We start from the raw sequence: 15,175 nt of genomic DNA, 5'->3' as shown, positions 1-15,175 counted from the left end.
TATGACCAGCGGTGGATTGATTCGTTCAGCTTTTTGCCCATGGGTCTTGCCAAAATACCCTCTGCTTTAGGTTTTCAAGACCTGCAGAAGGGCCATTTCCACACAGATTCAACACTAGGGATAATGAGTATTATGTCGGTCCATACCGGATCCCTCCTTCTATGGTTATGAGCGCATGTCTGAAAGTGGTAAGGCGAGCTTCATGGAATGGTACCAGACCGCCTCACAGAACACCTTTGATTTTCAGGTTGAACTCAGACGCTACTGCGTTAACGATGTTGATGTCCCGTAAAGCATGCACCATATATCGTGACACTCTGTTGGGTTGTACACAAGTTGATCCATTCATGCACACCACCCTGGCTGCATTCAGTATGGGTGTGTATAAAACACTGTTTCTGCCTAGAGACACGCTCGCTCTCACGTATGATGGTGCATACGTTGAGCAGAATAAGACATTTTCAAACGTCTCTATTGAATGGCTTCAATATGTGTCCCACACCACCAACACAGTGATAAAACACGCTCTCAGAGGAGGCGAACAGAGGGTTGGGCCGTATTTTCTGGATGGTTTTGACCCCGCAGCTCACACGGCTTTACGAATTTGCAGGATGTTTTCACCACGGATGTGTTAAATGCTACCCCGAGAGTGAAGTAAATCCTGTCAGCAAAGCGTCCTACGGACTGCTGCACCGTATGTTTTGTGACAAAGTGGATGCACTGAAATCACAATACAGTTTGAGCGTTGTTGTGATGTGGGAGTGTGAATGGGCTGCCTTGAAGCAGACAGACCCTGCAGTTGTGGCTTTCATGCATACATACAGAAAGCCAGAACGCCTGAACCCCGAGACGCCCTTTTTGGCGGTCGCACAAATGCTATAAAACTGTACCACAAGGTAGCGTGTGATGAAAAATATTTTACTACGACTTCACCAGTCTCTATCCCACGGTGCAATCTAAAAAGATTATCCTGTAGGACACCCTCAAATCATTTACAGCAACTTTGACAAGCTAGAAAATTATTTCGGCTTTGTTAAATGCACAGTACTGCCACCAAGAGGGCTTTTTCACCCCGTCCTTCCCTACAGGTGCCATGGCAAACTGATGTTTCCACTCTGCAGCATGTGCGCTGAAGACCAGAACCAGCACGCTGCATGCGGGCACAGTGACAGTGAACGGGTGTTGAAAGGCACATGGGCCTCATTTGAGCTTGAAAAAGCTGTTGAGAAAGGATACAAGCTTGTTTCTATTGATGAGGTGTGGCATTTCCCCAACAAGACCGACACATTGTTTAAAGACTATGTGAAAGCCTTCCTAAAACTTAAACAGGAGGCCTCGGGGTATCCAGAACATGTGAAAACCCTGAAGAACAGCAAAAGTACATAGCCGAGTATTATGAAAAGGAGGGAATAATGCTGGATCCGTCCAAAATATGTGTAAATAAAGCTGTTCGAAACTGCAACAAGCTGTTGCTAAACTCATTATGGGGTCGTTTCAGTATGAGGTCAAACATGGCGTCGTCTGAGCTCATCACAGATCCGTCCAGGTTTAGTCAGCTAATGTTCAGCGATCAGTACGACGTGCGGCAGTTTTGTTTCATCTCTGACGACGTCGCCATGGTGCAGTGGCGCCACGCCGATGGTAGAGCATCCCGCGTCAAGGGACGTTAATGTCTTTGTGGGTGCCATGACCACTGCACACGCCAGACTCATGTTGTATGACTTGTTAGACAGCTTGCAACAGCGCGTGCTGTATTGTGATACAGACAGCGTCATTTTCACAGCACGCCCTGGCGACTGGATGCCTCCTCTAGGCCCTTTTCTGGGTGATCTCACCAGTGAATTAGCTTCTGGAGAGGGCGGTGTGGAGGATCACATAGTAGAATTTGTTTCGGTGGGCCAAAATGCTACGCCATCATCACACATCGCTGGGCAAAACCCAGGTCAAATGTAAAGGTGTAACACTGAACGCACAAAACTCCAAAGTTGTCACCCACGAATCCTTGAAAGGTTTAGTCCACAAGTTTGTATCCAATCAGGTTTCAGATGCACACCTAGTGGCTGTGTCTGATAATATCAAAGCGATAAAAAGAAGCTTCATTTGAAGAATGTATCCGTTGTGAAGAAGCTTAAAGTTGTCTACAACAAGCGCCGCGTGCTCCCAGACTACACAACCCTGCCTTATGGATTTTAAATTAGATCAGGGTTTGACGCTAGGTTGCAGCACCCGTTCAGCATGGTGGTCAGCGGTCCCAGTAACTGCGGCAAGACTTTTTTGTCAAAAATGTCATTGAAAATGCATCCGGGATTATTTCGCACAATATTGATAACATTGTGTATATATACTCATGTTGGCAGCCTTTATATGACCAGCTTCTTAAGATAAGAGACATAAACTTTGTTAATGGTATACCCGAATCTCTGGCTGATGACACCCTTCTGCCTATAGACAAGAACAATTTGTTAATTATAGGCGATGTAATGAACGATGCCGCTAACAATTTAGAAGTACAAAACGTGTTCACAAAGTATGTGCATCATAGGAATTTGAGTTGTATATATCTGGTTCAGAATTTGTTTATTCAAGGAAAATCCAGTAGAACTATTTCCTTGAACACTAACTACCTAATATTGTTTAAAAATCCTAGAGATAAATATCAAATCATGCTTTTAGGTAGACAAATGTTTCCGGTAATACTAAATATTTTTTAGAAGCGTTTAATGATGCTACATCCGCAACATACGGGTATCTTTTAATAGACTATAAAGCCAAGACCCCGGACTATTTAAGACTCAGAACAAATTTACTGTCAGACCGTCCGGTTGTTTATATCCCAAAACAAAAACTGTGAAGAGGTGAAAGGATGTCGTCACGCATGCGGAGGAATCTGTCTCTGTTGGAGTTGATATACAAGTCTCCACCGGCTCTACGCAGAGTTATTATTAGCAATGCAAACTTGGATTTCATCAATGCTTTGTGTGAGATAGCCTTTAACGTATTGCAAGGTAACATTCCACTGACCAATCAACAGTACAAACAGCTAAAAAGAAAAAATCTCTAATCAGACTGATTGCCGACAAAAAATAAAAACTTTGAAAAGAGAAAGACAATCAACCAATCTGGAGGGTTTTACTGCCGTTATTAGGGGCTGCAATCCCTTTCATCACCAGTCTGATAGCAAACAGGTGAAAATGGAACATGTGCAAAAGATGTTTTGGTGCCCCAGCATCAGTTGGACTCATTGAAGCAACCACCACAGCACACAGGCAACATCAGACAACAGGCTCAGAATGACTTGGACAAGGAAATGCTTCAGGTGTTGCAAGAATCAGACATAGATGTGTATGAGAAAGCTAAAAAATACAGCGATATTCTCCAAAGATACCTAGCACTTGTGAGACAAGGGGCCCGTGAAAAGAGCGTATTGTCTTTATCTCTACCGGAGCAGCTTAACACAGAGGTGCAAACCCCTCCTGCAGACACCCCTCTTGCTTATGGCGCTGAAGGTGTGAAGGATTTTATCTCAGAGAATGTTTTGACACACATATCTAAAAGGAGTAGGAGGAATGCAGAACTCATTCTATCAGCTCTGAACCGTTCGCCAAACACTATTTCTTACAATGACAAAGGCGAAATTGTTGTCGATAAACACACTATACCGGGCTCACACATTTATGATCTGATTAAAGCCGTCACATCCACACACACACCTTCTGAAGGTTTCAGACCTATAGGCTGGACAGAGTTTTTAAAGGCTGTTTCAGATTTAAACATACTGTTATCAGCCATATCCAATGCCGGCGTACGTAAGACCCTTGCGTTGTATAAAACAGATCACACCCTGCCTGAAGACCCTGTTTTTTTAAAACATACGCCTAGAAAGAACACCCCGGGCATCTCACTGCGTGATAGTACATTAAAGAAAAAAATAAAGAATAAAAAAAATAAATTAAAGGGTGGTCCTGTCGAGTGGTTGGATTTTTGAATTCAGACTATTTCTTATCACAGCTGTAATGTTGTTGTTGTTGTTTTTCTGCCTAAAATATTGACTGTTTGTTGTTTTTTCTACCGTAATTTTTCACTAACTGTTAGATTGTTTTCTTTTATTACAGTTTTTCTATTATTGTTTTTATTATTGTATAATGTTTGATTTCTTTATTACTTTATTACTACATTATTACTACGTTGTTTTCTTTTATTACAGTTTTTCTATTATTGTTTTTTATTACTCTTGAAGTCTGTATGATGTGGCTGTATAATATATATATGCAACATTTTTGATAATAAATAAATAAATACAATTGACTCGATTAAATCACGCTCTCATATCGTTTTTATTATAACCACTAGTACACATCAGTATCCTTGTTGCACACATACATAATCGCTACAGCCTGCCACAGGCTCTATGTTGTTGACCAAGCGACACACCATAGCATCGTTACAAGTTAAATTAGTAGAATACATGTTAAGCAAACGTGAATAAGATACACCATTTTGTATATGAAATAAAAAAAATACACAATGTTGGCCACATGTGATGGAGAAGTCGTTCTGCACTTGTTTTCCTGAATATAAAATAGTGGAACAGTTTTTTAGAACAAACACCTTTATCTCTGGTGGAAAACGGTCTAGCGAGTTTCCAAAACTATCAAAAAAAAAATAACAGCGTTTGTCTCTCGAAATATAAACAGCAAGCCAGTGTTCCCGGGCATTGTAGATGGGTGAGTGTTTACAATAGCCATAGCAGGCAGTCTTTGAAGCTGTGCATTGGGTAGCTGATCGCTGGCTAGCACTCCTAGAAAATGTGTGTTTTTATTGATAATCCTACCGATCACAGATGTTAGCTCTATAGTGTTCATGACCGTGTTTGCTGTCTCAATAGTAATCCAAGAGCACCTGTCTCATATTAGATATTTCAATGACTGAATCAAATACTGAATAACACAAGATGTTCATTGTGCGGGGTAGCGGGTTTCTGAAACGGGCTTCAAGCCTCACGTTCCCAGTTTTAATTAACGATACATTGCCTGAATGTCCTTCGTCAGCTTCCAGATTGAAACAGAATAATGTATACCCGTTACCAAAGTCGTTACTGCGATATGGCAAGTGCCCTGTCCTTTAAATGTCTTCCAGTGGTTTGTATCAGCTGATAGAATTCTCTGGTATACTGTTTTCTCTGAAAATTTGGCTGGAACGGTTTAGCAGGATAAGCCTGACCATCAGCGTATAAAGAAATGAATTCTACATCACAGTTTTCAAAATTAAATGGGTTACGGGTTGGACTTCCTGTAAAAGCTTCATTATCAATGAAAGCAATGATGACAAATTTAGGTATCCTGCCCATAAATAAATTGTCATTAGTTGATATTCGAGACCCTGCTGGTATGGAGAAAGTCTTTAAAGATACTCTGTCTATAGCATATTTTGCGTTTGCGTGGTGCAATGCCTTGCTGTGTGCAAGTCTGACGCTCGGTGATATACTAACTTTCTTGACAAAGAGACTGGCTGAGACAATTTTAACTCTGTACGCATTGGCATCCGCTGTCATGAGAGCAAATTCGTCTTTAGAGCGCACAAATTTCAGTGACAGATCGATTCCATTAAGTAACAGTTTTTCTTGAAAAAACAGATCTGCGTGTACAGGAGCTATCAATTCAACAATGCTGCTATTCGCTGTATATTCGCCTCTGGTCACAAGGCCTTGGTTGTCCCCTTCTATGGATGTGTCATTCATGTGTGATGCTGTATCCTTACAGAATAACCCTGTGCTGAACTGTGTGTCTAAAGTGTCCTTATTATAATTGATAAGACATTCTATCACACCTCTGTATGGATATGTGTTGGATGATTGACTAATGAGCGTGTGTCCCAAATTAACATCGACTTGACTAAATAAGCTGCATCCGGGATAATTAATAAATCCCACGTTAGCATCTCTAGCCAGGTTTGAACCATCAGCGTTTGTGATTCTCACGCGTGTGTAGATATATGTGTCATTTAGATCCAGGTAGTCTTCGCCGGACGATGAGATGTAAAACTCGATCGGGCCTCCATCGGTGATTGCCGAAACAGGAGGTATTTCAATAAACATACTTTTCTCAATGCTGGTCTGTGTGTAGGGAACAGTAAACAGGTCCAGCTCTGTTTTTACACATTCTCCAGATTGACTGTGTAACAGCGCCATTTAGAATATGTCAAATGCTGTAGTTTTTGAACGCTTGGTTCTGGGTCTTTTCACTCCGCGTGACGGTGTCCGTTTGTTGGATCTTCTGGCTGTTTTTGTGGTTTTACGCTTTCTAGATGGTATGCGTGCTGTGGGTGGGGTTTTTGAAGAATTGGGCGTATACACATACACTCCGTTACCGTCCTGCTTAGTGTTTGTGGGCTTAGTTATGTTGGATATGACATCAGACACTATTCCTGACGCTGCGGTTTTAAGGTGGGGTTTGAGTATACCAACTCCTTTTTTAAACAACGGCACTGCAAATCTAAATAAGCTGCGGAACAATCCGCCCAGACCTGCGCCATATTGCGTGCTGGTCCCTATATACCCCCCCAAATCACCCCCTGCTTGAGCGACGTAATATTTTAGATATCTTGTCTCGTCTGCGTTGTAGACAGCCATCCTTTCTTTTTTAAAATTGTTGTCTTATCGGGCGGAAGTGTAGCTTGACAAACAACCTTACCGTATAAAAAGGGTATATGCTGATTCTGATCGTCTTTCAAATCAATTTCTATGTCGTCGATTAATGTCTTTGACACAGGTGTGTAGTGTGGAGTGTCAAATTGTAAAATGGCTATGCGCCGGACATCGTCTGTGATATTTATAGCCCTTAACACTAGATTTACTATCCTGCGCAAATTTGCGTAACTTCCCTAAACCCAATACCCCCTAGAATTACTGGCTTTTTTATTTTCTGGTGCAAGTCCCGAGGTGTTAAGCACCCCTGCTGAGATTTTCACAGGTCGTCAGCTTGTTTCTCCTACAGCTTTTGTTGTGCAAACCACCCATTGTCCTTGAGGCCTGGCACATTTGCATTTGCTCACTCAGAGTTGCTCAGATCCAAGGCAGGCCAAACCTCTGTGTTACAACTTTCAGAAATGCCTGATAGAAATGCTTCAACTTACTCATGAGATTTTGACCACATTTTTTGCAGAAGTCACAACTATATTGAATGCACGACCGTTGTTGCCAGCTGCAAGAAATGCTTGGTAGGGAACAGCTGTTCCCTACCAAGGTTCGTTCAAAGTTTGAAAGACTTTGAAATAAAACAGACTTGTGTACCCATATATTGTGAATGTCTGTCTTTTGTATGTAGGTTGTAACACAGAGGTTTGGCCTGCCTTGGATCTAAGTAAACAAATGCCAATGTTGCACAAACACACACACACACACACACACACACACACACACACACACACACACACACACAGCAAATCTGCATTTATTTGTCCCACAAGTGGAAAATCTGCATTGTCATTGCAAAAAAGTGGACAGAGCACAGTATAGAAAGTGCACTATACAAACAATCTGGAAACATAAATATGGACACGTGTATTCAAAAAATATTGGTGTATGTATACACACACACACACACACACATATCTATCTATCTACGTGTGTGTGTGTGTGTGTATATATATATATATATATATATATATATATATATATATATATATATATATATATATATATATATATATATATATATATATATATATATATGATATAGATGTGTCTGTGTGTATAACTAGACTTTATGGTTTAAGTTCATGAACTTATGGCATTCATTTCAATCCTGTTTGTAAGAGCAATCATGTGTCCTGTTGGTGCCATTGTGGATTGCTGGTCAGAAAGTTTTCTGGTGCCACTAATCAAAGAGACAATGCCCGAGATAGATTCATTTCAATTATGCAACACCTTCGATTTGATGACAGGGACACGCGGGCAGAACGGGTGAAAACAGACAAATTTGCAGCGATCTCCGACATCTGGACACGCTTCAACGAGAACTGTGCTAAGAGTTTCACCCAGGGGAACACATGACCATAGATGAACAGCTGTTCCCTACCAAGGTTCGTTGTCCATTCACCCAGTATATTGCAACCAAGCCAGACAAATTTGGGATCAAGTTCTGGATGGCCACGGATTTGGACACCAAATATGTCTGCAGTGCATCTCCTTACTTGGGAAAGGACCCCAGTCGTCAGAAGGGAGAGAGGCTGGCAGAGAACGTGGTCATGAAACTGATGGAGCCGTTTTTGGATGATGGGAGAAATGTCACAACGGACAATTTCTTTACTTCACTGTCACTGTCGCACAGACTGCTGCAGCGCAAAACAACATTACTGGGCACGGTGAATAAAGTCGGCGTGAACTTCCTCAACTTGCAAAAGATACTGCAAAGCGAGAGGTATTCTCCACTTCAGTGCTTTTACAGTGTGGTGTAGACGTGTTGGACCAAATGGCACGGATGTATTCTGTAAGATCAGCAACACGCAGGTGGCCAGTAGCGGTTTTCTACAATATGCTGGACCTGGCGGCAGTGAATGCCTACATTTTGTACAAGGCATGTACAGGGTGGACAGGCAAAAGAAGATTGTTTCTCGTGTTTTCTAGCTCAGCAACTTCGTTGCCGATTCATGCAGCACAAGGAAATCTTAGCACAGAGGCAGGCTGCTGCAGCTGCTGTGCCAGGGACTGTAAAGACAACACAGTGCCAGGTGCAAGAGAGCTGCAACAGGAATCGCAGCAGATTTACCTGTGCAACATGTAAGAAATTCACCTGTGCCAAATGCAGGGATGATGGACACTGGGTCTGCAAACCCTGTAAAGTTTGAAACACTTTGAAATAAAACAGACTTGTGTACCCATATATTGTGAATGTCTGTCTTTTGTATGTAGGTTGTAACACAGAGGTTTGGCCTGCCTTGGATCTGAGTAAACAAATGCCAATGTTGCGCACACACACACACACAGCAAATCTGCATTTATTTGTCCCACAAGTGGAAAATCTGCATTGTCATTGCAAAAAAGTGGACAGAGCACAGTATAGAAAGTGCACTATACAAACATTTTATATATATATACACATATATACATATATATATATATATATATATATATATATACATACATAGTTATACACACACATACATAGTTATACACACAGACACATCTATATCATATACACACACACACACACACACACACATATATATATATATATATATATATATATATATATATATATATGTGTGTGTGTGTGTGTGTGTATATATGATATAGATGTGTCTGTGTGTATAACTAGACTTTATGCATATTATATAAGGTGTGGCTATATAAATATATAAATATATGTACAACTCTGTGTATATATGTTTATGGACAGGCATGCAGGCAGGTAAGGAAGGAAAGCAGCCTTGCAGGGAAGGGAAAAACTTGAATCTCTCATGGTTAGGGGTTGGGGGAGGTGTGTTTGCACAACAAAAGCAGGAGAACAATGGAGCTGACGACCTGTGAAAATCTCAGCGGGGTGCCAAGAGGTGTTAAGGTCGGGGGGAATTTACGCAAATCTGCGCAGGCCAGTAAATCTAGTAGTAGGGACTTGCACCAGGGAAAAAAGGCTCAGTAATTCTAGTGTTAATAGCTGCGCGTGGGCGTCACCCACAAGTTGATAATCGGCGATATCTGCATAAATAAACATGTTGTATTTTCCCCCGTATATGTCAGCAGGATGCGGAGCATATGTGTTTTTATAATGAAGCACAAATGGTTCTTCTGTTTTGAATCCTAGGATTTCTGCCAGTCTCCCTCTAAATGTGAGAACGCAGCCTCTAGGCCCCAGAACACCTACATAGTTACTAACGGTGTTGTATTGTGTTTTAATGTCCGCCGTGCCTGGCTGCTGTTGGCATTTCAAATTAAATTCTTTTATTATCTGCTCCACAGAGGTATAATGACCCACAGACAGCTCAATCATTGTTACGGATAGAGCGTCATCTTTGACAGGGTTATAAATTTCTACTTGCGAATCTGCTTGTGGAAAAGACAGCCATGTGCGCGGGTACTGTATCTCTATAACAGCTACCTCATACTGATGATTCAAAACAATAGGTTTTGCTAACTTTGTTCTAAAATTAGATATCTTATTGCCTGGTAAACATGAGCTGACGCATTTGAGAAGAGGGTCACATAAAAGCCTGCCTTGTTGTTCTTTTTATCCATCCTTCTTTACTCTGTCTCTGCACGGTGGTGAATGAATGACTGCAGAGCTGTGTCATCAGGGTTAATCACACCTCGATGATGTCTTTTTCTGGAATCCATGAATTAAAACTTGTTGGCCATCCTAACCATTTTACTAGAGCCATCTTTTTCGCCCACCTTTTTCTAGCCAATATGCTTTCAATTTTAAATGTTTTGTTTTATCAACAATCACCCGTTGTATTTCAGGCTCATAAAATGTGCCTTTCAACACCTCTCCTGCTAGATCGGCTAGTCTGTACACTGGTGGCTGTCCCCATATACGTTCTTTGACTGTGAAAATCTCATCGGTGTAGGTTTGTTCGTATCCTTTTGAAACACTCCTCTCAGTTTCGATATTCGTACTGTGTCGCCAACATTAAATTTAAAACACACTTTCCTCTGAGGCTTGGTTTTGTACAGAGTGTTAAAGACCAGCTTCTCATTATCCTTATTTACCTCTGCTGGAGCCATATGGATAGATCTGTGATAAGCATTGTTATATGCCTGTGTGAGCTCGGGGATGACGTGTACATATCTCCTTGAGTTGACGGATGTTAAGTACTTCCACATTCTACCCTTGAAGCTGCGGTTGAATCTTTCAACAATACTAGATTTAACCTCACTAGCTGTTGAGAAGTGTTTGATGTTATATCGCTTCATTAGCTGTTTAAAGGTTGTATTATAAAACTCTTTGCCTTCATCTGTTTGTAGTTTCATAGGGATCCTTCCCTCAGCAAGTATATCCTCGAAAGCGGCTGCTACGGCTGGGCCCGTCTTGGTTGTGAGACATCTAACCCATGCATATTTTGAGAATACATCTATACATGTTAGCAGGTATCTAACATTATCATTATCTGTCATGTATTCAGACATATCAACCAGATCGGCTTGAAACTGTTTGTCGATTCCATTAACCAATACTCTGTTTCTGGGAAAGTGGATCCTGGCTGGTTTATGGAGTGTGTAAGTGTCGCCTCGTTCTAAATAATGTTTAACCTGTGATAATGAGGGTTTTACACCTATTGCCTCAGCGGTAGCTATACGGAACTTATTTAAACTGGCCATGCCAGCCGGATGGGCCGGATCATGATAAATTTTATACATGGTGTTTTCCATGATGCATGCAAGACACAAATGATAAAGCTGTCGGTGTTGACACGTCTTTTTATTTCATTCACACAGACAATGAATACTGAACAGCATACATTAAACCAGGTGTCTCCCGGCCCAGTAGTTACCAATCATACGTAGCATGGCTGGTTTAGCACGTCGGGCATAACGACTTGCTTCTAGCAACTGCACAATGTTGTCGTTAATTGCGCATACTATATGTTGTGATGATCTCAGTTCGGTCATGGTGTGTTCTGCAATTCTGCTGAATTGTGTTCCAGTCCCATCGACTGTGTAGGAGCGCACAAACAGGCGTATGGCGGGGATGAAACGGTCTGTCTTGAGCCTTATCATCACATCGTCATAGTAGATGTCAAAGAAATACTCGGGCAATTCGAGCAAGCAGCTGTGTTGCACCTGACTGGGGTGAGATATTTGACATCCGTAGCATGTATCCTGTAGAAACTCGTTTAGCGCCAACATCAGCAGATGGTGGGTTGCAAGCTTGATGTCGATAATGGTTTCCTCAAACAGCCCCGATCCTGTAGGATCCTGCAGCAGCAGCTGTGGAGAGGGGGGCGGAGATGGTGGGGTCTGGATTAACAGCGATGGGGGTGGTGAGTCTGTGAGGTCCCACGGCTGCGTGTCTCGCTCTGAATATGGGAACAATAAAAATGTTATATTTTGTTGCTTAGATACACACACACAAACACACGCACACACACACACACACACACATATTTAACCTACCATTTGGTTTATTTAGTCGTCGGACGGCCTTATGATTTTAGGTTTGCACAGGGTAGAAGGCAAGCCAGTCTTCGAGCAAGTCGCAAAATCATCAAAAACAAGCCGTTTTCTAATACCCTCGTACGCAGTGTTGAGTCTATCTCTCTTGATGGCGTCGTCAACCTTGCTAAACATATGCAGCATAGCTCTCCAGTCGCACCACTGTATAAAAAACATATCCTTAAACCATGTAGTGCGCTCTTCTATGCTCAGAGGGTAAGGATTTAACCTCCAGTTTTCAACCCCTCTGGCCGCTATAAAACTTTCCCTGTCATCACATACACTGAGAAAAATAAAGTCGTCGGGGCTACGGTTGAAACGATCAGCCTCGACCCTGTAAAGCTCAGGGCCTGTTGGACTGTTCCACTGGGAAACATACAGCATCTCTGGGAAGCCCACATTGTCCAAGTCCGCACAAACAACAGTGCGAAAGAGTTTCCAGTTTCTAGTAGACATGCGTTGTGACTCCCCCCAAAACACTCCCTCGCCACAATCTACACGAAGTATAACTGCTCTGTTGGTATATTTAACGGTATACACATACCCGTTACTGCCTCGATATTCTAACTTAAATTCAGTCCCGTCTACGACGTTTTCACGGCGTTGCTTTTTGCGGTGAGGGCCCCGGCATACGCCTGTAGACGTACCTAGAGCTTCTGTTGCTTGGGCGATGTCCAGGCTGCTCGCCATGGTTGATACAGATGTCATCCTGCACTCCTTAGTTAGTTAGTTAGAGGTGTTCTTTAGGTTGCGCTGTTGATGTTCCAAATGGTGAAAGAGACCGTTTTTATATGTATTGGTGCAGTCCTCTAGGAGGTGTCGTTACCGCCCCTTGGGGTTGGGCTTGTTTCAGGTGCCCTCTGAGATGCAGAGATAAGGTGTAAACAAAAGATGATGCCTGTTTGGAGGATGGTCAGTACAAAGTGTAATGGCATGATAAAAGCTATAGTGGCTCCGATGGACCTAGCACAGTCGGTCCTCTGACATAAGATAAAGGAGACTGTTTGTATTGAAAACTATGGCAGTACAATTGAGATGCTCTTGATAAGGATGACCTCTTCTGTTGACTGTAGGGGGTCTAACTGTAACCCCCCTCTGTCTAGCTATTGCAGAATTAAGAATCCCATTTCTAAAGGAATGCATACTGTTTGTGGTATTCTGTTTGAAACTATTACACCCCTGTGTGTTTCAGAGCCCTAAAGAAAAAGAAAAATACCCCTAAAACTAGTTAAATTAAATGCTGCGTGTGAATATGTGTTTTTAGAAGGTGGAAAAAACTTTCTGTTTGAAACTATTACACCCCTGTGTGTTTCAGAGCCCTAAAGAAAAGCAAAATACCCCTAAAACTAGTTAAATTAAATGCTGCGTGTGAATATGTGTTTTAGAAGGTGGAAAAACTTTCTGTTTAAAACTATTAGCCTCTGTGTGTTTCAGAGCCCAAAAGAAAAAGCAAAATACCCTAAAACTAGTTAAATTAAATGCTGCGTGTGAATATGTGTTTTTAGAAGGTGGAAAAAACTTTCTGTTTAAAACTATTAGCCTCTGTGTGTTTCAGAGCCCTAAAGAAAAATACCCCTAAACTAGTTAAATTAAATCATCTATGTCTAAATAACAGAACTCTGAGACCTATACAATCCTTTAAAAAAAGAGTTTAATTAAAACACATAATGGTTTCATTAAATAAAACGCTATTAAACACATGTAAACATATGATCTCTGAACTCGCAAGTCCGTTCACGCGCAAAGTCCGTTCACGCGCAAGGTCCGTTCGCACATGGACGATGGACGGGGGGGGGGAGGGGTGGGGGTAGGGGTAGGGGGGTGTGGGGGGTGTGGGGGGCAAAAAGCTATAGGTATATTACTACTTACGTACTCACCGAGAACGCACGGGAGTACGTACCCGCCGAGAACGCGAGCACGGACTTGTGATTTGTACAGTCGGAACACCAGCGTACGTGATGATGTCACAGGTCCGGAGTTTTTACTGCCGTCCCCTCCTAATTTAACTGTGAGTAACATGTTATGAAGCTTAACTTTAATCACAGCCAAACCGGTTTACTCAGGAACAAATAAAACACTGAAATAAACCAAACATTAACATTTAGAAGTGATCTAAGTGACTTATATATCATTTTTAACCTCAGTAGTGTAACCCCTATTAATAAAAATAGTGTACATGTACATACGTGTACATACCTTAATAAAAACAAGCAGGTGAGATGTTAGAACGCTTTTATTTCTATTTTAGTGGACACTCAATACTATAGACAGCTGCTGGGGTTTCTTTAACCTGAGTAGTGAGAGGACCGCGAGCAGGGGGGGGGGGACGATGTGCCGGGAGTCTGCTGTTGAGTTTTGGACGAAATGCATTCTGGGATATATAGCTGTCCCAAGTCTACACCGATGCATGCTCGATAAAATGGGCGGATCGAGAACACATCCGGGACTTTTTCGCGTTCTCGGCGTGATGCGTGCCAATTGGAACAGTACTTGGTCTCCGACTGATGACGTATCACGAGTACACGAGAACGCAAGTACGCACAAGTACGCATATTGATAAACGCCCGTAGAGAAGGTAATTTATCCAATTAAATCAGCTGTGATGGATCAAGGACACATCTAAAACCTACAGGAACACCGGCCCTCATGGACTGAGATTGGGGACCCCTGTTGTACAGAAACAAAAGTCTGAAGTCTAGTTCAGAATCAGATTCTCTTACTGTTCATGTGTCTAACCGTTTTTCCCCATTCGGCGACACACCCGCCGGGGGTCAAACTCTGGTAATTGGTGTTTCTGTTCTCAGACATGTGAAGCTAGAGACACTGGCAACCATAGTCAATTGTCTTCCAGGGGCCAGAGCAGGCGACATTGAAGGAAATTTAAAACTGCTGGCTAAGGGTAAACGTAAATACAGTAAGATCATAATTCACATCGGCAGTAATGACACCCGGTTACGCCAATCGGAGGTCACTAAAATCAATATTGAATCGGTGTGCAACTTTGCCAAAACAATGTGGGACTCTGTA

This window comes from Oreochromis aureus, linkage group 13, assembly GCF_013358895.1.
Source record: "Oreochromis aureus strain Israel breed Guangdong linkage group 13, ZZ_aureus, whole genome shotgun sequence".
NCBI classification, from domain to species: Eukaryota; Metazoa; Chordata; class Actinopteri; order Cichliformes; family Cichlidae; genus Oreochromis; species Oreochromis aureus.
The sequence above is the reverse complement of the archived record's forward strand: the minus strand, read 5'-3'. Positions refer to the sequence as shown.